Source organism: Octopus sinensis, linkage group LG4 (assembly GCF_006345805.1).
Source record: "Octopus sinensis linkage group LG4, ASM634580v1, whole genome shotgun sequence".
In the NCBI taxonomy this organism is placed as follows: Eukaryota; Metazoa; Mollusca; class Cephalopoda; order Octopoda; family Octopodidae; genus Octopus; species Octopus sinensis.
The window spans coordinates 44466863-44493618 of NC_043000.1; positions in this window are offsets into that span (position 1 = coordinate 44466863).

The following is a 26756-nucleotide window of genomic DNA, read 5'->3' on the forward strand; positions in this document are numbered from 1 at the left end:
TTCCTGCAGTAATCGAAGCACATGACTTGTAAACCGTATCCATTTCTTATTACCATGTCCTGCAACCTTTTCATGCCTGTTCTTCTCGTCAGCTCATTGTTTCCTTGTTCGGTTAAGAGATGCTCAGGACTGAACGTTGGCAGCGTCTCTGGAACCCATCCAGCAATTGAGAGACCTTCACTGTCTACTTCCAGGGTTCGCATACGTAGTTGGTATAACAAAAGTTGAATATAGTCACAGCTTTATCTTTTTTACTGATTCATACATTCATATACATATGATTACTCTAATTCGAACTTATATGCAATCGCCTACGCATCTGCTTATATTTATATGCATACAATTTGTGTGCGTACATGTAAATTTCTATGTTTTCTGTGAGTGTAAATATTTGTGCTTGTAATATGTTTGTAGGTAGAAGAATTAGAGAGAAATATAGAACGATAATAAGAGAGATAAAAAGAGATTAAATGAGACACAGAGAGAGTGAGTGAGAGAGTTGTGCTAAAGTCTGGTAGCTGGTTAGTGTATATGTGTGTACATACGTACGAATATATATTAATGGTCCTGAATGTGATAATGTATATATGGACCTTTATGGATGTGAACAGAATACATTGTTTTAAAGAGGCATCATCTTTAAGCATTTAACAAGAAATACAAGTAACGCCTTGAAGTTATGTGTAATGCTTTATCTACTATACTGCATTATATAAATACAAATATCCAAGCTTTGCACAAAATAGAAGAGCCTTATAATTATTTGAACTAACGCAGTTCCCTGAATGCTAAACTTCCAGGAAACTGCAGTTTCTTAATACGAGCAACTTCACTCTAAACCAAGTCTTACCTAAGCTATCTGATGCACCGTCGTATCCAGATACGTTCTACAAATATGTGAACCGTGGAACACCTCAGAGACATGTATCTACACATAAAGAATGTCATGATATATATATAACACAACTGTCTGCACCTTTAATTTCTACTCTGTCGAACACTAAACAGTAAGAAAATCCCCTCATCCAACCAAAAGACATAATTTTACCTTAAATACTTAAGCCACAGCACACTACCACATACCTCATATTCTCTGCTATACATCATTCTTTTCTACGATGTTATCATTGTACCAACACTACACAGAATTACCAAAGCTCCACCTCACTACTAAAACCTTACCACGTGAACATTTTCTTTCTGATGGTTAATAATGCACTACTAAATATCGTTGAATAACCCCTTTTTATACATATTTTTGCATTAAAACAAACATTAATGTGTGTGAGTGTGTGTGAATGAGCGAGTGTGTGTGTGTATGTGTGTGTGTGTGTGCGTGTGTGTATCCGTGCATGTATATTTTTACATGTATCTTTGTATTAGAATTCACCCTAATATATATGCCACAGTATAGCACAGTAAACACACAGATGGATCAGCCTCTCCACAGCGACAGGGATTAACTGAAATTTTCAGGAACAATTACTAAAATGTGTCTCCTAAAGGGAATATCATGTTCCTATGAGATATTTAAAATTTTGTAACCACGTTTTATTTACTCAGATAGTACAAATGTATATATTTAGAATGCGAGGCAAGTTAAACTACATTAAATACCTTGAGCACTAATGAAATACAGGCACTTTCGTCTGTTATATAAAATAAACCATTTATGCTTCATTACGTATATCTCATCATTGTAATTATTATTCATGTCTATGTAATACACAATAGAATCGGCAAATTAACACCTGATACAATTTCTTGCATTTGAAACCCCCGAGAACTTATATTTACTTGGAAGCCGACAGCTAAGGCTTAGAAATGAATCATTGTTATATATTATTAGTTCTGTTTCATAACAAACTTATATTCAGACCAACCATTGTGTATAGTGAAGGACAATTAATAGGAGTGTGTTTATTGAGGCGTCGTAAAGCCTAATATTGTAAGAACTGTTTGAGAGTATTAGCAACATTTATTAATAATATGACTTGCTCAAATCAAATGCACTGTGTTGTGCGTTTTACTGTTTAGAAAACCTTATTCGGATTCTTTTGATCATATTCTATCACATTTTATAACCAACCAGCAAGCCAATTAATTATTTCATTTATTAGTGATAAGCAGACAATGGATGTAGCCTGTAACAAGAGAATTTAGCATATGAATGCGGCTTTAAGCAACGGGTTAGCAAATAAATAAATAATTTTGAGAAAATTTGTTGTAGACAAATTTGTTGTACAGTATGTGCTAGTATGTGTGTGTGTGTGTGTGTGTGTGTGTGTGTGTGTGCGTGTGTGTGTGTGTCTGTGCGTGTGTGTGTGTATGTGTGTATTCAATGAAATCCTGATACAAAAAGAAAAAAGGTGTGGCTGGCGTTACAGCAAAGCTGTAGTGCCAGCAAACATTATCATATGTCGCTTTTAACTTAGGGGGATCCTTACAGGCGTATTTATATACAGAAAATTAGATTTAGTGAAACTTGTATATTAACAGCATGAAAAAGGTGGATTATTTGTTATTATGGATGGCACCCAAGTTATGGAATTGGTTTTATAAATACATCATGTATATCTGAGGTTTACTATTTGTTTCCCAACTTCCATGCTTCGTATATGCTGGCAATTAGCTACATACATCTTACTATTCATATGATAATATCAAAATTACTTTATTTTCTACACATTAATTATTTTTATGCCGAAAAATATATGAGAAGTTGAATTAGTACAAGAACCAGGTTTTGAATTTCAATACGAGTATTCCTAACTATGATAGAAGTATGCATATAGCATCTGATGGCAACTGCTAAAGTATCTAGTTGGTATTCAAATTTTTCTGTTTCTTCAAGTAATACGAGTAAGATGATGAAGTTTAAATTCTGTAGACTACTAATAGGTTTCATCAAATTTCCGTGTTATATTATGAGAAATAAAGCTAAACTACTGAAAGCGATATCAAGAATTATATTTTCACTAGAGTCACTGTCACTGGACTCAATCTCAAGCTTATGGATTAGATACTTAAGAGTCTGTGTTCGTTATTACTGCATTCTCGATCACCGAGAGAACTTATGCGAGGGTATTAAATGTTTTCTTCTAAATGAAGGAAATGGGTGTCATTATTTTGTATGTGCTGTAAAGTTTTGTTGGTATAGAAAGCATGACAACACAAATAGCCTTGATAGATTTCGATATTAAAAGCAATGCAGCGATTTTCAAATGATGACAACACGCTCAAGCAGCCCACTTTCTGTAGAATGGTATAAAGTAGAGCAAATACCTTGGATATCCATTATCAAGGATAACAGTAACAGCAGAGGAGGTATACAAAAGTTCCTGATGTAACTGGACACATCCAGATAAATGCAAGGCAGAAGGCAATTTGGAGTACCTAGAAATGGAAATTCATGGGTAATATCAAGGGAGAAAATGGGTGGTTCAACGAAAATAGTATCTTGTTTTAGATTTTGTGCTGCAGTGTATACCGGATGCGCTATGTCATCGACTTTTTACCGATGTATAAGTACGAGAAAATATTCAAACTGTTGCCCTGTTTTTTCCCCATTACGTTGAAGAATGTTATACGAGCGTTCACTAGATCGTTTTCACGGAATCCGGGCACCAGAGATAGTGAAAGAAATTGCAACCTCAATATTGCATTTCTTGAAATTATGTGAATGAAAGTTATTGTTGAACTAGTTCCATAACAAATAACATTATAATCTATCTAATTCCCTGGTACATCTGCCAACTCTTCATCTTCGAATTAACTTACATTTATTAATTGATATTTAGGGTCAAAATTTATGCGACGAAAGAGACACACAATTTAGTCAAGCTGGTGTGGTTCCCCTCGATAGTATTGACGCTAACCGTAGTGCAGTGAATGACGAGGAATTTGTCTTGAGAATCTGATTTTCTTCATTATATATCTATAACTTACAATTTGAATGCAGTAAAGAGCTTTTACACATATAATGTCATCAGTGTACATTACGATCAAATATAAGTAAACTCTTCTATAAAATTTAGTCACCTTTTTCAAGACGAATATTGGAAGAAAGTTTGATCTACTTCATTTCTATAAATAAAATCTGCGGCTCTCATGTAAGTAGCTTCTGTAAAAAGTAGCATTATCTTTCGACAAGTATGCTATTAGTCCATTTGAAAAACAATACAACAAATATGTATGAGCTGTTTTGTTTTCCTGCGGAAATGTCTAAATTTAATATCACTACACTGGCATAGCAAAACACGAAAATAGGGTTAGGGAATTTTGTGTTTATTGTCTAATACAGCTGCATGGAAAATTAACAGTTGCATTATTCCAGCATGCTCTGTCTGTTTATAAACCAATGAATTTATACATGTTTACTTATAGTTTGTTCAATTATGCACAACCGCCTCTTCCTAAAATACGTACGCTATATCATTTTTAGATACTAGGAATGTATTTGTACAAACCTCATACTCACCAACACTAAAGTCAATTACAATATTTTGTTTGACACATTCGTATTTAGGTCTCTCTTTTTGTATCATTTAATTTCTTTTATGTGACACGATTTATCCTACCTATTTCTACTTCTACACCCATCAATAAATTATGCATTAGCAATCTCACATCTTGTACATATTGATAACGTATTCCATTGTTGTCACACATTTCATTTGTCAACTAATACTAAATATTTGGGCCCAAATAGAATACATAAGCTTTGTAATGCCAGAATGGCAAAATATTTCGTGCAGTTGTTATCAGTCTCTCTGTGTAATTCAACATCACATACGTCATTGGCGGATTAATTACGATGTAAGAATTAGTACCATAATGATATGAGTTCTAATCTTGAACGCAACTTATTCTTCTTTTATCTTTTGTGTTAGTAGCGGACATTTTATCTTCGTATTTCAAACAAATTATTAGTGAATTTGTCTGCGTGAGAAGCGGGTCTTATTGTTTCCTAGCAACACAGCATTTCCATTAACGGTAGATATAACGGTAGACTTAGAGGCGTTGCTTTTGAGTGTGAACTTCGTATCTTCATATTATTCTTGATATTGTGTCTGACTAACATGTTGATTATAGAGTACAGCTCACCTTTTCATACATTTTCTATTTATTTGGTGGCAACAGTTTAGAATTAGCTACATCATAATTTGGAGAGAAATTACAAATGCTAGGGAATGTTTTCTGAAGACTCATAATTCGAGATACACATTGATTGTTGGGAAGTATGTATAGAACTGCCAGTGGAATTAAATTCCAAAATTAGCTCACAATTTCGTATGGTTAAATGGGAATTATGTCTTCTGCTTGAAGCATTTCCAAAACTGAAATTTAACCGCATGAACACAAATATTTCTCAGTGGCATCGAAAGCAATAATTACCATATTACTGTAAAATAAACCCGTGATAAGTGCCAAGAGTAATATTTACTGCATTCTCGACTTCGTGAAAAAATACAATGTTACTATCTTACAAAACCAATATCAGCATATCACTTTCTGTAAATGCATTCAAAACACATATTTCAGAAAATTGTATCCGTTCTCTTTAAGCATAAATATAAGTGGGACAAAATGTGTAAAATATAATAAGAGAAATTTGCCTCTTAAAGTTTCAAGAATTACATTTCCAAACAGGCTCATATACATTAATATCCACCCTTTGTAATGAGAAAGATCAGGAATGCAATAACATTTTAAAGTCATCTTGGTCGAATATAAGAGGATCATAGAGAAATGAAACATGGTATGAAATTAACAAAGCTCAACTAAATCTGAAATCTCAGCATGAAATATTCTCAACTGTACATCAGTTGATTTTTCGGTCGTTGTTTAATTTTCTAAGGGGTTCTTATTTTAATGTCACATTCTATTCCGGTACATTATGGAGTTTTATATTGAAGTCATCTCTATTGCAACCTGTTTTATAGTCATATGTATGTAGATATATACATATTTATCTATATTTATATATACATATATTCATAAATACACACACACATACGCACATATATATGTTATGCATATACACATATATACATACGCAGACAAGCATATAACTATAAATATATGTCCTAATTTACGACTTCATGAACTGAGGTATTGCATTTTAACTATTTGGTTATAAAATTAATGATAGGTATGTAAAGAGATATGAACGTTTGAGATGTTCCTTTATAACTTGGTATACCATTAATTTGATCATTATTCCAATATTAACTGTTATTTGCCATGAAGATCTCCGAAAATATACGATCCACTAAATCGGATCGTTGAGAAAAAATATATTACTAGATAAAATTAAAATAGCAAATAAATAAATATACACACACATTTCCAAATTGTTAATCACAAAATTTCTCAAATGCACGGGTATACTAAGACGAAAACATGCACTCACACATTGTTACTAGTTAATTTCTTAATAAGACAAAATGCATTATCACATACAAAAACAGAAATGCACGTCTTGAAACATAATCATTCTAATACATACAACTAGTTAGTTAAAAGAATTACAAGGCAATTTTGCTGCAGTTACCTTTCGTCTAACATTTCCTAATATAATATATTATGCAAATTTGAATCTGGATACTAAAATATTTAAAGGAATTATGATAAATTTGATTTTGGTCAAATAACTATTTACTAATTACATGAGAGCTTGTATAGGATACTTAGTAACATGATTCAGAACTATTAAAGAGAACAAGTACATTTGGAATATACTTTAACTTTAAAAAAGAGTGAGGAACTACTCATTATATATAATTTAAAAGATAATGTCATTCTTATTATCATAACTGATACAAAACGACACATATTTTCCAATATTTATTGCAATTTTGTAAGCAACATATTTCATTTTTGATTATGAATGACTTAGACAAATAATTGAATTTTACCGTGCTTGAATTTTTAATGCAATGAAATATTTAATGCAGTTATATTCTTTTAACTCATTTTACTTGTTCCAATTATCGGGCTGCAGTCATGCTCGGTCATTGTTTTTGCTCATTTAAGACTTGTGCTTATTCTTTCAGCCTCCTTGTCGAATCACTGCAACACAAGGAAAGAGAGAACCGAACCAGTTGTCAAGTGGAGCATGGTACAAACACAGACAGAAATGCATACACTCACACACAGACACAGACACACACACACATATGCGATAGGCTCCAATACAGTCACAATCTACGAAATTTACTTAACATTTATTAATCAGTTCCACGTGTGGTAGACGACTCCTTTTCTAGGCACAGTGAGACTAAGGACAGGATCACGTGGTTGCATCGGGTATTTTTTAACCATAGAGCCACGCCTGTGTCTATATCCATGCCTTTGTCTTGACATGGAGCGTTATTCGATATGGTACAACCACCGCTCAGGATAAGCTAATATTTCACGAGGTAAAGACAACTCATACACATTAACGCATGGTATAAACCAGGTTCACGATGTCAGATGTCTGTTAGCAAAATTCATATCTGCCGACATAGCGTATTTTGATTTATATATTTTGTCACAATGACAAATCAAACTGTTGCAAATATACATATCTAAAAGATGGTATGTTTCTCGTCTTTCATTCATTTATATAAAAAAGTGGTGGCAATCAGGAATTATTTTGTGCACAGATGCCACATGTAATCATTTCTCTCTTTTAAGAAACACAGCTGCAGTATGATTAAGTGGTAGCCATATTTGCAACATTTCATTTTGTCTGCTTCCTTTAACATATATTTCAATGGTTACAGCAGTGTAATAGAAGCTAAGCATACAAAGAATCCACAATGTATATGCACGTTTTATAAACCATTTAAATCAAACCTGTTTTGCATATTGTACGCAATATTTTCTTTACAGCAATTAATTACGATTAAATCTAGAATCAACCAGTATTACCACACACACAAACACACACACACACTCACATAGGTATTTATGATATATATATATATATATATATATATATATATATATATATATATATAGATAAATAGATAGATAGATAGATAGATAGATACACACACATATATATATATATATAGATTTATATATACATACATATTATATATATATATATAGAGAGAGATAGATATAGATATATAGATATATATACATATATATACACACATATATTTATATATATATATATATATATATATATATTATATATATATAGATATATGCGGTAATGTATACTGCTCATAACTGTGATCAAATTACACGTATCACTGGAGGTTTCAGGTACTGAAGTTGCAGGCAAGTTAGCTGCGGTGCCCCAGCAAGGCCGCAGCGCTAGAGCTAAAACTATTTAAAAAGCTAGAGTGATATTGATCTCAAAGACTGATATGTCAGAACATACTCATCCAGAAGCATTCACGCATTTATTACCTCCACCTCCATACATCAACGTTATACTCTCACTCTCACTCAAGACTACACATCAGGTCTACAAGAGACAAAAGCAGTGTAAGGTTGATATCAACATCGCCATAAATACATGCTTTTCTCGTTCCCATACTGAAAGCAGAGATGTTTCATGTTTGAAATATATCTTAAAAAAGATAGTCCAACTGTTCAATAACCGATCGGAGAATGAAATGCAGAACAAAATCAAGCATAATAAGACCTCCTTTAAAAGAATTCACAGACATTTTGAGAAAATTCGACCTTGATTTTCTTCAACGAATGTTTAATAACAACGACAGCAACAAAAAACAAAGCCAATGCAACAGTAACTATCACTACATGACCTGCGGCCCTGTTCAGTCCTCAATTCTAGCGCAATGGGTCAGCTATTAAACTCTACATTCAAAAGCGTTTTACATTCCACGTTTTCTCTGTCCTGTCCAGTCATCATCATTGTTCTGATCATGTTTACAAATTTTTCTGTGCAACCTATTTTCGTTAGAATTAGCCACAGAGCATTTCGTTTAATATAATCGAATGCTTTTCTCAAATCAATAAAGCAATGGTAACGGGCAAGATTCTTTTCAATGGACTTCTCTTGCAATTGTCTGATAGTAAAGATACAATCAGTTGTACCCCTGGAGGAGCGAAAACCACACTGAGACTCAGACACCATATTTGGAACTGTGAAGGTATTTAAACGTTCTAACAGAATGCGGGCAAGTACCTTTTCAACCACAGACAAAAGCAATATCCCACGAAAAATGCCATACAGATCCTTTGGACCCGATTCATACAAGAAGACTAAAATGGCATCAATCCAATTTCGAGGCACTTTCTCAGTGCTTCAAAAGAAACAAATTAATATATTTAATAGTTCAAGTATTTTGTCATCCCCATATTTCAAGACCTCTGCACAGATTCCGTCAGACCCTGAAGACTTATTGTTATTCAGCTTATTCACAGCTAAACAAATACCATTTAGAGGTGGCTGAAATGTCATCTATTCTATAATTGGAACGTGTTCTATTTTTTCTATCATGTTCATGTCAGCAGGTGATGGTCTATTTAAAAGTGCAGGAAAATGTTCTACCCAGCTATAATGTATAGAAGTGATGTCAGTAAAAAGCAAACGTCAATGTGCTATTCTCACTGGAGCTATTGAAGAAGATTTTGGGCCATGTACCTTCTTAACATAAGAGTACAAATCATTGGCGTCATTTCTATCAGCTGCTTCTGGTGCCCCTGTTAGTCTATCATCCCAGCATCCCTGTTTAATTTTCCTTACAGCAGTCTGCACTTTCCCTTTCAGCCTTCCGTTAGCTTCGATTGCATCGGGTTCAATGACTGAGAAAGAATTGTATTGCCTAAGTTTTGTGTTTCAAAAACTACATCATGAATTTCAGCCTAGGTATCTGAGAACCAGTTACATTGCAAACAAATGAATTCATTGAAATCTATCTTCAACACGATTAAATTTGCATAAGCTAAATGTTAGTTGAATAATCCGATATTGATAATAGTGCAACGTACACTATAACCAAAATAAGAAAGAGTTCGTATTTACGTGTATCACAGACATTCAGTGCAGATCATACCGCTTTACAAGAAGATATATTTGGAACTGTAAGTTGTAGTGCATATACCGCTTTCATGCATGACATTTTTGTAATAACTGACCAGGAAATAGAACAATCACATGCATTACTATAAAATTCATATCTTAAGGAACTGAGAAAATATATAACAATTTAGAGGAAAGTTGTGTTAAAATTTCTAAATGTTCGTTTATAACTTTTTTCACATTCTGGGGAATGTAAAAGCTACAGAATATGAACAGATGTTTCAAAATGTATTTCGCCATAATTTGGTTGACCCATCACAAAAGGTTTAAGAGAAAAGGAAATTTAAATGATTCTTACTAACAACAAATCCATTGGGATTAAACCTGAAGTAACATTCTAATTTGAAAATGTGTCTGAAAGAACGAAAGTAAATGGAATCTATTGATTGAATAGCAAAATATCTTAAAAGAAATGATAGATCATATAATAGTTTTTAATATGTCCTTGCGTTAAATCTCAAATGTTTCTTATATTAATACGTTTTCTTATCTTCAGTAATTTCCACGAAAATGTATGACTAGTCTACTAAATTTGATATAACTCTATTTTGTTACTTAGCTGATATATATAAAATCAACAAAAATATTGAGCACCCGCACATTTCACTTGTTCATATAAATAGGTGCTATGAATAAGTGAAGCGATAATTGCGCAATTTCACATATACTCTACGAAGTAGATATATGCGCTTTCGCGTACAATAAAACAACGTGTAGCAATTAGGCTAACGCTCAATTTGGGTTCTGTCACAATATTTTAATTGTTTATAAAACTATCTGACATTTCGAAAATCTATGAGAATCTATAGTACTTTGTACCCATAGCAATAAGTAACAGTATTTTATCCTACTATTAGTTACCTTGAAAATCCTGACCAAAATTATATAGCTTTGAGCATACGAACGCTTGGAAAACATGAACAAAATTATATAGCTTTGAGCATACAAAAGCTTTCCTCCAACGTTTATTTCTCATGTAATAAGATTTCGCTTGTCGAATAACCGTACCTCCACAAGGCAGCACACATACAGACATGCAAACATACATACATTCATACATGCATCCATGCATACATTCATGCAAATATACATGCACACATACATATATACACGCATGTATAGATGTATTAGCTTATATACATGCATATACATATATATACATACATATATACAAATACATATATATATATTTATTTTCAAATTACACATCTTTTACTTTATATATATATATATGTGTGTGTGTATGTGTGTTATTTACATTTAAATCTTGATTATATTTTTAAATCACCTCTTACTTTTTTGCATGTATGAATGAACTACACTGCCTTGGACACAGGTGTGATATTTGATCACTTTATAGCGTTTGGGTGTCGGTTTCGTGTCGGAATTGGAATAACGTATCTCATGGGCAGGTAGAAGCTCTTTAACCTTGGTTGGTAATCTACATCGAAGAAAGAAATCCCTGAAATAAAACCTGAGGCCTTGGAAGTTCTTAGTTTCGTCAATTTACATGTCACACCGGCAAACGTCTTATTGGGCCAATAGGTGGGGGTGGTGCAGTGCAAGCTGCATCCACTGAAACTTATTCATCTGCACAGGTACTTCTTGTACACCAAATCTTAGTAAACTCATTGAATTGATTGGTTGGCAGAAACTTAAAATGCACTTGTAACTTACTCTAAAATGTCTCAAACATATCCAATAGATAGCAAAAAACGGTTTTATGACGATCTAGCACACTTATTAAGGAAAGTACCAATTTCTGACAAGGTGGTCATATTGAGAGATTTCAACGCGAGAGATGGAAATGACTACGTTTCATGTCCTGTTTTAGGCCATGAAACATAGTATCTCTTTTGACGTTTTGAACTGAGAATAATCTGGTTGTTACCAGCACTTTGTTTAAGCAGAAAAATAAATACAAAACCACCTAGATGCACTCACGATCTAAAGACTGGCATCTCATACATTATATTTTGATGAGAAAACGTGATATGAAAGATGTTTCTAACGTTCGGGTCATGAGAGAAGCAGAGAGCTGGACTGGTCATCGCCTACTGCGTGAAAAAATAAATTTTTCGATAATGCCTAAAAGTCCACAGTCTGGCCCTAAGGTACACAAAAAGATAAATGTTGTAAACTTATGTTGTAAAATTACCAAGGAAAGATTCCACCATGCTATAGAAAGTATCAATCTTGACCCAAACAATTTATGAGAATATTTAAAAACAAATGCATTTCAGACTGCGATTTCGTCCATTCTGTAGCACTTGTATTCTTATTCGCCTACCTTGAAATATAATAGGAACTGTTTTCAGATTATTGCATTTCGGCTCGAAAATCATCCACAACCTTCCATCTCAAAAAAACCACAAGTGTTCCTGAAAATTTGTTTTTTTAATATTTACTACGGATTGATTGAAGCTAACTTTCTCCCTACGCTTCGATCCCTCGACATTACTCACACACACACACACATATATATATGTGTGTGTGTGTGTGTGTGTGTGTGTGTGTGTGTATCAAATAAGCAACAAGGATATCCAGAGGTAATGCATTACCTCTGGATATCCTTGCTGGTTATTTTATTATAATCACCACATTTTGAATTATATGGATAATACCATACTAAATTCTGATGCCTTTAACTTAAGTACCGTATTCATCTAAATCTAAATTTTGCTGATCTGATATATACATATATATATATATATATATATATATATATATATATATATATATATATATATATATATATATATATATAGATAGATAGATAGATAGATAGATAGATAGATAGATAGATAGATAGATAGATAGATAGATAATAGATAGATAGATAGATAGATAGATAGATATATATATGAATAGATAGACATATAGATATAGATAGATATAGATACATATTAAATAAGTTGAGTAAATAGAGCTAAATTATCCAGGCGGGAACTGTACTAGATCTCAAGTATATTCCAGATTACGTCTAAATCCATCAAGTAGTAATAAACTTCTGCGTTCGTGTAGTTTGAATACTCCCAGTGTAATTCTGATTGCTAACTCCTGGTTCACTTCTCTGGATTATGAATATTATCAAAAGAATACTACGGTGACTGGTACATCTTCAAATTTTTCTTCTAGTTTTCTAGTTTGTCATACAACATTAGCTATGACATTTAATATCTAGAAATAATAATAATGTCGACCAGTTATGTAACAGTGATAATGGTGCCTCACACAGCACAGCTTCTGACATTGCTTAGTCCACAGATAAGGTATGTTCTAGCAAACTTACGAGTAGGAATGTTTCAATGTTAGTCACTCTATCTTTTTAAACGTGTCAGAGTAAAGGACCAAATATCATTTATTGTCTTACGATATCTGAATATGACTTGAAGGTGCCTGTTTACTTTTCTCAGTGGATCGTGAAAGTACGTGGAATTCTTTTGCGATCGTACGTAAATATGAATATGTTAGATAAATAAATAATTTGAAATTAGCAATTTCGATATGCAAACGGAACACGGTAATTTCAATATATTTTAAATGCTTACTTTCATCTTGTGAATATTGCACATGTCTACAGAGAATGAAAGGGGTCAATAGTATTGATTGTGAGCGTAATGACTTTAGAATGTTTAGCACATCAGCAGTTCTTAAATTATCTCCATCTTTACATGAGCATTTAGAATCATTAAATTAGAAAATGTAGCATCTTATTTCAGTAATTTGAAACACATTAGCTAAATTAACTTTAACTACAAAACGAGATTGAATCACTGTTCCTAAATTAACATTCCAGCATGGGAACACATTTGTAAGGTTCAAGATGTTCAAGTGTGGAAATTAGTCTTTGTCCTGTTCTTCATTCATAATATGACATTGTCAAGCGCAAAACGTGGGAACATGATGTGGGTTGCTATTTTGACGTAACTGGAATTTAGCTCTTGCGTTCCATCCACTTTTTGATTAAAAGGAAACTATCTTAAAATGTATTACCAAGATTATGTGTGATAATCCGAATGTTTGTCATGAATACGAAATCTGCATTCACAAGATAAAAGATTAATTGCTAGATTGATAGACACATGCATCTTATTCCATAAAAGGCATGAGTGTGTGGAATAAAGTGATAGAGAAAGTGTTTCATATTTTATTGTTTTGCTGGCTATAAATTTCTGTCAATGATGCAAACCAATAATCAGATGCAATCTATGTGAGATTCTCTACTTGTTAGAAATATCAGCTAAATCTCCTTAAATCTTACCCAACCAAATATGACCCCGTTTGAAATAACTTTGAAATGAAGTATGCATATCAGCATGTTAATTTTCATACGTGGATCAAAATATCACCAAATGATGATATCATTGATTAAATATAATATCAGGAAAACTATTAACATTGCAATAAAACATGCGAAAACAACAGTAGGGAACATCATGAAACTGACATTATACCTGAGTAACCGGCGTGTAAATTAAAAAGGCATTAAATCAGAATGACTCTCCTCAGACACAGCAAAATTCTATCTATGTTTTCATGTTAAGTCCAGGCTTCAACTTATTATGACTGACTAAATGTAAAACATACATGCATTTTAATGAACGTAAAAATAATTTTTTTATATCGCATTTGAAGAAAAAAACTACGAAGAATGCCAGAAAAAACAACACAAACTTCCATTCTACAAATGTAGTGTAAATGTGGTTAATGAATACTAGCTTTCAGTTATAGTTATAGCCCCATATCAATACATATCCTGAGCGAACGAAACATAATCTATGTGGTAATGTGATTTGGAAATTTAGCAGGTAATTTTCCCTCGTACCATAACCTAATGTGTTAAAAACAGGAATATAATGAATATTCGAGGCTCATTATTTGTTTGTCTTTATTATGTATTTTCAACGATATACTCAAACGTTTGAAAGTATTCACTAAATATTTATTATTTTATTCGTTGGACAGAGGCCAACGTTGGAGCGCTAAGATGAAGGCTTTAAATTGATAAAATCAACAGGAGTACTCATCAATAGGTTAAAACTTTAGTAAAGGAGAAATCCGGTGAGCGTATTGCTTATTCAAAGACACATAGCAAAAGCGTTTAAACAAAATGTTACGCAAGTAATGGAAATTATATGATTACTAAACATATCATTATAAATCAATATACTTACGAACTTCTACTACTGTCTGCATGAGTCAAATACTTGATGCTTACTGTAAGAAACCTGTCCCGATATACGTAACTGATTATTGCTTGCATTTATCTACTAGCCTTGCCAATATACAAAAAATAGGATGGAACGTAAAGTGTGACACAAAAAAAAGACTAAAATAAAGCTCAAATGTTGTAATCCGTTTGAAAGGTGATCAGCCCAACAAGTCTTTCACGTTTGTCAACTTGGTGGATATATCATCTTAAATTCTTCAAAATTACACCCTACCATCTTACATAAATGAAGGTTACAAGGTCAAATGTATTCCAAGATATCCCAGTGGCAGACAACTTAGATTAATTGTATCTCTTTTTATACCATAAATCTGCTGCACCAGAGTTGATTTCAATGATAGCGATTCACTACTTTTGGAATCCTAAAATTATTCAACATATCAATCATGATATGCTAGTAAGCCTCCTTTCCTTATTAGGTAGTTCCTACGTTTTCCAAATAATATTGAATATGTCTCAAAACTCGTACAAATGAAATCATACAACAAACGAGTATTGTGTTCCGTAAATACAAAATGATATATCACGTCAACTGCAACGAATTAGCAAGAAAGCAATAAAATATATAACATATAAATATATCAGCATATCAGATTCTGTAGTCTGCTTTTAACTTGATATAGACTAAAATTGGCTTTTTATTTCAAAAGTAGAGTCAGTTTTCGTCTGTTATATCAAGTTTCTTCTCAATAGCTTACTCTATAATTAAGCGCAATTATATTCGTTTGCCAAAAGTAATAGGGATAGTCAGCTGCTATTATTATTATTTTATTATTAACATTAGGGAACATTTTCGAAACAACCTTTGTCTTGAGTTTTGCAATCAGTATTATTGCAATTTGATGGTATGGGTCCAGAAGTGCCTCGAGAAAATTTTATTGTGTTAAATTCTTTGGTATAAGAATTCATATTTAACAGCAATTCTCACTTTTGCCATTAAATGAAATAAGAAAATAACACAATTTAATTAGAACATTTTTTCTTTGTTTAAAAAACATATTACACAAAGTGTTTAATTATACATTTTATAATATATTTTTTCTGTCAAACTGAAGTCTCAGCTACACCAGGAGTGAACATATTCTTTGCATCACATCAGTATTTTTGCAGAGACGAGCTGTAGACATCCATCAGGCTTGTGTTCCACCTGCGCGGGTACCTAGCCTCCATGGTCTCAATATCTTGGTGGAATATTTCTCCTTACTCATCACATTTTGTACAATAATTTTCGTGGAAGTTCTCCAGATGACTAAGCAGGAAATGTACTTTGATATCCTTGCTGAAGCCAAATGTTGAAAAGATGGTGAACGGGTCTTCCACAAGTTTTTCATAATTTTATTACTTCTTGTTACCCAGAAATCAGACATAACTGAAGCAAAAGCATTCCATAGTCTCTAAAATCTATTATTTATAGTACATTTCTTACCAAGATAATATTTAAATAAATGTGATCGGATTTGCCCAATATTGGTATTAATTATTGTATATTTTTTAACCTCTGGACACACACACACACACACACACACACACCACACACACACACACATATATATATATATATATAATATATATATATATATATATATATATATATATATATATGTATATATGTATGTATATATGTAAATATGTGGGTATGTGCGTGTTTATTTTGTTCATATGGAACACATATATAAGCACGCATACACACTCATACACACATATGAATGTATTTATGTATGTATGCATCTATGTATTTAAAAATGTATGCTAGAAATTTAGAGAAATTACTAAATTTCTATCAGTGCCAGACATTCTGAATTGCATAAGATATTAACTTTTGTATCTCAACAAACTTGTTATAAGTATATCCTTTGTAGAAAGGATATACTTATAACAAGTTTGTTGCAGAAATACAACGTAGCGCAATTGTTACTTATATACTCGATATTACCTCTGGTTTAAATAGCTGTCTAGCGCAGAGTGAAATCTTGTTCACGTTGCTAATCATTAGATATGTAGTAGCTTGAAATAAAGGGAGTTTTTTTCCAAATAAAGGCATCACCTGAAACATGATTAGAACAAACAATTTCGCCATCATATATCCAGTACTCCTATCATCTTGATGTCATGTCTTATCATACATCAAAATAATTACAACAATGGGAAGTTGTATTTAAATACTAAGCATAACATTGAAAAGTGTCAAACTCTGTAAGCTTTGCATAACCGAGTGTTTAGATATCTCCTTTTCCAAAGTCCCCATTTTATTTAAACATAGGGAACGAAAACGTCATCAACCCAGAATTTTCATAACAAATATATACTACAGTTCACAGTCTCTATTCATTTTATTCATTCTTTGGTCCGCACAAAATACTGTCGTATTTTCCATATAGTGAGGGCGCGTGGCTTAGTGGTTAGGGCATTCGGCTCATGATCGTAAGGTTGTGAGTTCGATTCCCGGCGACGCGTTGTGTCCTTGAGCAAGACACTTTATTTCACGTTGCTCCAGTCCACTCAGCTGGCAAAAATGAGTTGTACTTGTATTTCAAAGGGTCAGCCTTGTCACTCTCTGTGTCACGCTGATTATCCCCGAGAACTACGTTAAGGGTACAGGTGTCTGTGGAATGCTCAGCCATTTGCACGTTAATTTCACGAGCAAGCTGTTCCGTTGATTGTATCAGCTGGGACCCTCATCGTCGTAACCGGCGGAGTCTTAGAATTTTCCATATATATCAAAATCTAGATATAGATGTATATTGAAATCTCGAAATTCTTAGTGAATTTTAACTAGAATATATTTTTATTCGTTATTTTGCAGGTTCTCCAAATAAATATTACATTAGTTTCTTCTAGTTAGTTAATGGATTCCTCTAATTTCTCATATTTTATTAAAATTAAACTTTTCGTTAACCAATATGAAGCGAATAACAGAATTTCCTAGCGTATAATCGACTGCATTCTTTCCCTAGCTCCCATCTAATCGCTTAAGACCTACAGCAGCGTAATCTAATGATTTAATGGATTTTGATTTTCTCCTTTGAAAACTTATTCAAATTTAATTTTTTAGTTGCTATTACATGAAATAACAATATACCACTGACTATTGTACGTATGTCTGAACTAATTATAAATTTATTTTAAATATATTTTGTTAGAGAAAGTATGGTAGATAGGCAGAATCGCTAATGTGTCAGATGAAGTTCTACACGGTATTTCTTCTAGATTCTGATGTTAATTCCAAACACTACTGAACTAAGATTTGCGGTTCATTCCTCCAAGCTAAATTGAATTCAAATTTTGACACATGGCCAGCAAGTTCAGAGAAAGTTCTAATAGATTACATCGACCCCAGTGCTCTACTGGTACTTTCTTTCATCAACCCCTGAATTATCAAAAGGCAAGTCGATCTAGACAGCTTTTGGACTCAGAACGCAAAAGCTAACAAAATGCTGCGAAGCATTTTCTCCGGCGTGCTAACGATTCTGCCAGGTCGTCGACTTATATCGGACAGATATTCGTGTCCATATCGTCGATTAAGCCAATCCCCTCATAATTGCATCTGAATTAGTAAAATTTGATTTGATAACAAGGATTTCCATATTATCATTTACATCTATTTAATTTTTATTTATTATTGATAAATCTTTATTTATTTTACTCCTTGAAAACTTAAAAGATTTTATAGAAATTTGCCGTTGTTAGAAAAGTATTCTATTAACTTCTATCAATTGCTTTTTACATTGTTATTTATTAATTAATTTTGCACGATTCCCTATAATTTATAACCCGATTACATTATGCAAACACGCACTTAGTCGTTGCTTATTTTCAATACTTAACACTAACAATTGTGTATTACAATTACTTTAACTAGACATTCATCAACTATTCTATAGACGTTAATTTGAAATATCCAAGATTTTGATATTAAATAACCATACCTTGCAGGCATTATAGTTTAACAACTAAATACACAAACAATATCGACATACATTTCTAATTGTGACACAATTTTAAAGGTTGACGTATTTATATTTCTATGTAAACTTACCTAAAATATTTTAAATATTTACATTCCAGTAATCCTAAAGTTTTTCTTTATATTTTCCCCCATAAACACACATATTATTACTGCGCAAGTTGCCAAATTTGAGAAATTTACTGCACAGTATTTTATTCCGACATAGCTGTACTACAATATTTTAAACAATCAACATTTCACAGTGACACAGTATAAAGTTAGTACAGGTATATATGTATGTATACATATATATATATATAGGGAGATTTCACAACAAAAACAGAAGACGAAAACAGGTAGTGTAAAAAACAACCATGTATTAGTTTAACACTTGGGAAGTGAAACAATCTTTAACGCTTCGAGCCATCGCTCTTCGTTAGAAAGGAACACAGAAAGAAACTAGGAGAGAAAATAAAGAATGTGTAGTGAGTAGCGATCTATCATGGTGAACTTGTGAATAAGGGTAGACAATTTGGTCATTATCTTGGATTGACTGTAGGTGTTGATCTTTTTCATAGTAGCTATTGTCTCGAAGGAAGATTAGGGTAGTGTTTATGTATTTTTTCTGAGTCCATGATAACTACAGTACTCCCTTTGTCAGTTTCTATTATAATTATTGTGTCATCCTCCTTGAGATTATTGATGATTTCACATTTTTCTCTACTTGTATTTGTTTTAAATTTTGGGGTTGGGAGTAAATTGTAGCGGTAACTGGATATCACATCACAAAATTATCCAGAGTTTGATTTTTTTCGCTTGTCGGACAGTAGTTACTTTTATTGTGAAGAATTGATTGATCATTATTCACTTTATCCAGCAGTTCTTCAGTGATGCGAAGTTTTCTGCAGAAATCTTGGATATCATTTTGTATATCGTTTATGTTCGAACTTTGTGGCGTTGAGGTGCACTTCAATCACTTAGCAAGAATTTTGATTTCCTGGTTCGAAAGAGCTTTATGTGAGAGTTTTATAACCTTCGAAATCTCATATTTGGTTGGTGCCATCGAGTGTCCCTGTTGTGGCCCAGTTTATCTAAAAAATGGTTAGTCTGGTATAAGGAGTTCCTGTTAGTAGTCCTTCCACAAGGATCTATTCTGGTCGGCTCTGAGTGCGGTTGTCTTACTAGTTATATTTTTATTGGAAGAGCTGGTTATTGTGGAAGAAATGTCTCGAACGGGAGACCTTCCTACTTCGTTCGTCATGTTCGAAGTCTTCTCTTTGTGAGATGTGTCTCGGACATGGGGAGTTCGTATTTCTCTTATATTTCTGTCCCAAAAAAGTATTCATGAAGATGTTTCTGTACGTTTGAGTGAGGGTGCTTTGTGCGTGGTGAAGTGTTCAATGGAATTTCCCATTTCGTGTTTTTGATGAGTATTTGGAATCCTGGGGAGGGTATTGGTTATTCTTCTGTATATATATATAAATATTTATATATATATATATATATATATATGGTGACTGATACATCTTGACAGATGACTACCGTCTTTTTGTTTATTGTTCTGTAGTGGCATTTCACATTTTTCATTTATGACCTCGCAGAAATATATTCACTCGCTTACATATCTGCATGATTTGCAATTTAGGTGACAGACTAAATTTGTAACCTATTCTACAATTCAACTGTTTAGATCTGCACACGTCACCTCACTTCTTTCGCTTTAGGACTCATAGTAGATTGGCTGACAAATGAAGTCATCATGTAACTACCAATACATCATCGGGTTAGTGTGATAAGCATTTGTATAGCACTAAATCCACTCTCTGAATCTCTGTGATTAGTTTGTATAGTTGTGCCATAGCAAAATAACCAGTAATCACGTGAAACCACAGGATTTAGATAAGAATCTTCTCCTTCTATACAGATTCTGTGACAAACGTGTGGGTGTCTTACAACCTGCAGATTTTAATGCTCGCTCTGACGCAAAGCAAGATTATTTCTGCATTCACGCACTTACATGTGGTATCATCACATATACTAGTAAACCCAGAGTTAAGAACCTGACACGTACTATTACTCCAGGTCGGAGTATACCTGCGAACAATATGTCTGTGCGTGTGTGCGTATATGAATACATAAAACACACATTGATATATGTATAAACAGGTGCGCATATACACACATACATATAATTCAAATTTAACTAGTTTCGTTTCATTTTTGAACGTTTTACTTAAAATGAGTTAAAATATTATATACATATATATACATAAATACGTATACACACACACACACATACGAATCTATGTATGTATATGTGTATAATCATATATATATATATTGAGAGGTAGAGAGATAGATATATGGTGTGGTGGTGGTGGGATGTGGGGGAGGCGAGATTGGGGAAAACATGGGTTAGGTGTGGGTTAGGCTGATATATCCTCCAGCTTTCGTCAGGTGTCTTGGGGAAATTTCGAACCCAGGGTTCTCATTCTTATGGTATTTTTCGATTTTGTTATTATTATTATTATTATTATTATTATTATTATTATTTTCAGGTCACTGCTTTGAATCGAACTTGGATTCTTGGGTTTAGTAGGCCGCGCTGTTAACCCCAAGATTCCGAGTTCGATTCCAAGCAGTGACCTGAATAATAATAATAACAACAACAACAAAAACGACAACAATAATAATAATAATAATAATAACAATAATAATAATAATAATAACAACAACAACAACAACAATAATAATATTCATAATAACAATAACAACAACAATAATAATAATAATATAATAATAATAACAATAACAACAACAACAACAACAACAATAATAATAATAATAATAATAATAATAATAATAATAATAATAATAATAATAATAATAATAATAATAAGATATCCTTGCCAAAGCACAAAGGATCCGCCGGCACAAGAAACGCCAACGTTTCTTTGAACAAAACAAACAGTCCAACTCCAACCTCAAAATGTTCTACCAAGAACTTGGCAAAAATAAAATAGAAATCACTGCAGCACCAACGGCAGAAGAACTGGAAGAATTCTGGAGAGAAATATGGACGGGGAACGAACAACCAGAAAAATGGAGTATTAAAACAACAAACTCAGCATCTGAGCAACTTTGGACCCCCATAACAACTGAAGAGGTTACCCAGGCACTGCAAAGGCTAAGCAACTGGAAGGCACCTGGGCATGACAAGATCCCAACTTCTGGTTGAAATATCTAACAGGAATGCACAAAAAGCTGGCTGAAAATTTTAACAACATACTGGCAGAGCCAGAGACAATGCCTGAGTGGCTCACGAAGGGGAAAACAATCTTAATTCCCAAAACAAATGAGGCAGCAAAACAAGAAAACTACAGACCTATAACCTGTCTCCGTACAATGTACAAAGCATTTACTGCAGTGATATCGCAAAGATTGAACAAGCACCTGGACGAAAACAACCTGTTTCCAGAAGAGCAGAAAGGATGCCGCAAAGGCTCATATGGCTGTAAAGATCAACTATTGATCAATAAAGCCATAACTGAAGACAGCCACAGAAAGAAGAAAGGCCTTATTATGGCCTGGATCGACTACAAAAAGGCGTTTGATAGTATCCCCCACACATGGATCCTCGAAACACTAGCCATGAACAAAGTTGCACCAACAATTATAAAATACATAGGACACTATGAATAAATGGCAAACGGTGCTACAGCTCCAAACAAAAGAGGGACTTGTGAAAACTAAAGCCATCCCCATTAGAAGAGGAATATACCTGGGAGATACGCTCTCTCCACTCCTTTTCACCTCTATCGGATATGCTAAACAGAACTGGATGCGGATATAAATGTTACGGCAAAACAATCAGCCACCTTTTATATATGGATGACCTAAAATTATACGCTGCTAATGACAAACAGCTGCAAACACTACAAAAGATAGTTCATGGATTTACCAAAGAAATAGATATGAAATTTGGATTAGAGAAATGCGCCAAAGTAACCCTGGAAAGAGGAAAACTAGTTAAGAGTAGCAACATCACACTAGATAAAACCAATGAAATAAAAGAATTAGACCAAAGCCAAACTTACAAATACTTAGGAATCCATGAACTAGATAAGACACAACACACACAAATGAAAGAGAAAATAAAAAAAGAATACTATAGACGAGTTAGATCAATACTAAAAACAGAGCTCAATGCTAAAAACAAGATAATAGGCATCAACACTTTAGCCGTCCCAGTTATAAGTTACAGCTACAATATCCTTAACTGGACACTAAATGAACTGACCAAAATAGATAAGAAAACAAGAAAAATAATGACAGGGTCTAGGATGCATCACCCAAAATCTGACATAGAAAGGCTATATATACAACGTATAGATGGGATGGTGGTAGAGGCCTTATACAGCTGGAAAACTACTATAAAATAACAACCATAGGACTGCAAAAAATATCTACTTCAGAAGGAAGGAAAACTGATACAAATAGCGGCAAAACACGAGTAAAACAAAAAACTGTTCTCAGTATTTAAGGAAGCTGACATATACAAACAAGAAATCATACCACCTAACAAATATGAAGAAGAAGAAGAAGATGAAGGTACAACAAAAGCTATAAAACAAATGAAATCCAAACTGAAAATAGAACAGCAACGAACCATGATAAAACGATGGCAAGAAAAGCCCCTTCATGGTAAATACTGGACTAAACTAAATGCAAAAGAAATAGACAAAGAAAAATCCCAATAATGGTTGAGAAGCTCAGAACTCAAAGCAGAGACAGAAGGATTTTTAATTGCAGCACAAGACCAAAGCCTCCCCACCAGAAATTACCAAAGACATGTAATGAAATGAAATATAACAAGTAACTGCAGAATATGTGGAGATGGACAAGAAACAATGAATCATATTATCTCTGGCTGCCCAGTCCTGGCTAAGAAAGAATATATTCATAGACACGACAGAGTTGGGACTTATATACACTGGATACTATGCCAACATTATCGAATAACAACAGAAAAAAAGATGGTATAGGCACACACCAGAAAAGGTCACAGAAAACGTGAAAGCAACCATACTCTGGGATATGCCAATATACACAGATAGGGAAATGAAGGCCAACAGACCAGATATATTTGTCAGAGATCATGAAGAAAAACAATGTTTTCTAATTGATGTATCAATACCAGCGGATGACAACGTATCTCTAAAAGAAATGGAGAAACTTTCAAAATACAAAGACCTTGAAATAGAGGTAACCAGAATGTGGAATCTAAAAACAGAAACAATTCCTATCATAATAGGTACATTAGGCATGATAAAAAAATATTCAAATACATAACAAAAACACCAGGACTTCCAAACACATATAACATACAGAAAATTGCACTACTAGGCACTGCACACATCCTATGCAGAACGCTTTCCATACAATAACCATCAGAGCATCACAACAAATCACAGCACATACCCAAGGCACACAGAGCTGTGATCGGTATTGAAGTGAAAGCATGATATAAAAAATATACTACTGAATCATAATGATAATAATAATAATAAAATAATAGTAATAATAATAACAACATCAAAAAATACCTTAGGAATGAGTACCCAGTGTTCGAAATATTTCCAAGACAGCTTTTCAAGGCTGGAGGGTATGTCAGCCGAAACGTTGTGTTAACAACAAACAAGATGAGGACAAATATCTGTCAAATGCAAATAATGTAAATAATGTACATAATACCCCATCTCTTAAATATAGAGCTGTAGTTTTATTACTATTCACTCTATCTGAAATTCTCTGAATTCTCATAAACTTATGTAGAAATCCTTTGCAAATGTATGTTTCAGTCCTGAAAATACATGTTAATATTACTTGATCCTTTAAATTGTCCATATACTCCTTCTCCGCGTCAAGATATTTCTGAAATAGTATAGGTAAAACTCTTCCATATACATACACCATTCTTTAATAATCCATTAGATATCTTTATTTAACCTATATTTTACATAAACATTTAAAACATTTATATTTCATCATCATATTTTCGCAACATTGCAAAATATAACCTATTACCTATAATAAGGAATTCCATATTGGGATTCAAGTAATAAAGGTTTACGTTGTGCACGCTTTTTTCTAACATGCTTTCATGGTCAACGTTTTTTTTAATGTTCTGGATGCGTGTTCTCTTAAATTCATATTTCAAGCCGTTGTAATTTCGCTGGGAGACCCTACGGAGAACCCGGATGCATCTCTCTATTTCTTTTGCTCTATTTCTCTATATCTCGCTCATTGTCTCCCTATCTCTCTAGATCGATCTATCTATCTATAAATCTCTATCCAACTAGTTATGTGTGTTGACGTGCCGCGCATTTGGGTGCTCATGTGTTGTGGACAGTGTAGGTATGTATGTACGTATGTATATATGTGTGTGTGTGTATTTTTGCGTGCACTTGCATATGTGTATTTATGGATGCGTTGGTTATATAGGGGATAAAATGGCACAAGTGATACTTAGACACAATTCAGTTTTGTATAATTTAACTAAACAATTGTTTAAAAAATTCTTGTCATATATGTTTGTTAACCTATGAGTTGCCTTTTTTTATTTGTTGCCTGAATCCTGTTTACGTTTGACGATTTTCATTTTATCTACTAAACACTAAAAATCAAATACTAGACAATGTACTTTAGACATCATAATTGAAGGTGCCTTTGAGACGATATTCTGGAGACAGTTTAGGAATGAGTGAATAATGTTATTTTCTGTGTCACTGAAGATAGTAGGAAACAGGAAGTGTATTATGAAGAAAATCTGTATCTATTAATAACAAAATAATGATTTAAAAGGTATGGAAATCATAAATATGCATTGATCATTATCTATCGGAAAGAAAATATGTCATTTTGTGTGAATGTATGAATGTATATATGTTTCTGTGTGAGTATAAATCCATGAGCATATGTGTTCACCACTAGACAAAATCTTTTTACTTTGATATCTTTGAACACGCTTGGGAAACTGTAATGCTACCAATAAATAGACTCACTAAGAGGATTTAGCTATTTAAAATAAAAAACATTATTTATATCATTAATATTAGGACAGTTTTTGATATGTACAATGATGATAGTGCGAAAGCTGTCACAGATAAAAAATGCCAAGACTTAGTACATTCTACAGCTACATACATATCAAGGCGTACGTCTGAGACAATCTGGCGCTAATATAAAAGACAGCAGTAGCCATTACTAAAATGCATTTGAACAGAGATGTTTTCTACAAAGTAGCCTAGATGTATGTAAACACAGAAATGAAGTGGCAAAAGGCCATTCGATCCGAAAAACTTCACATCCCAGCTACACACTATCATTTTAGTAATAAAGAACACATTGGATCGCATAGTATCAGGCCTGAACAAAAGACAGGGTAATGACTAATGGAACGTCAAGATGATTCGACGCACACTCGATATAGACCGACATCGTTCTAAACAATAGCAACTATA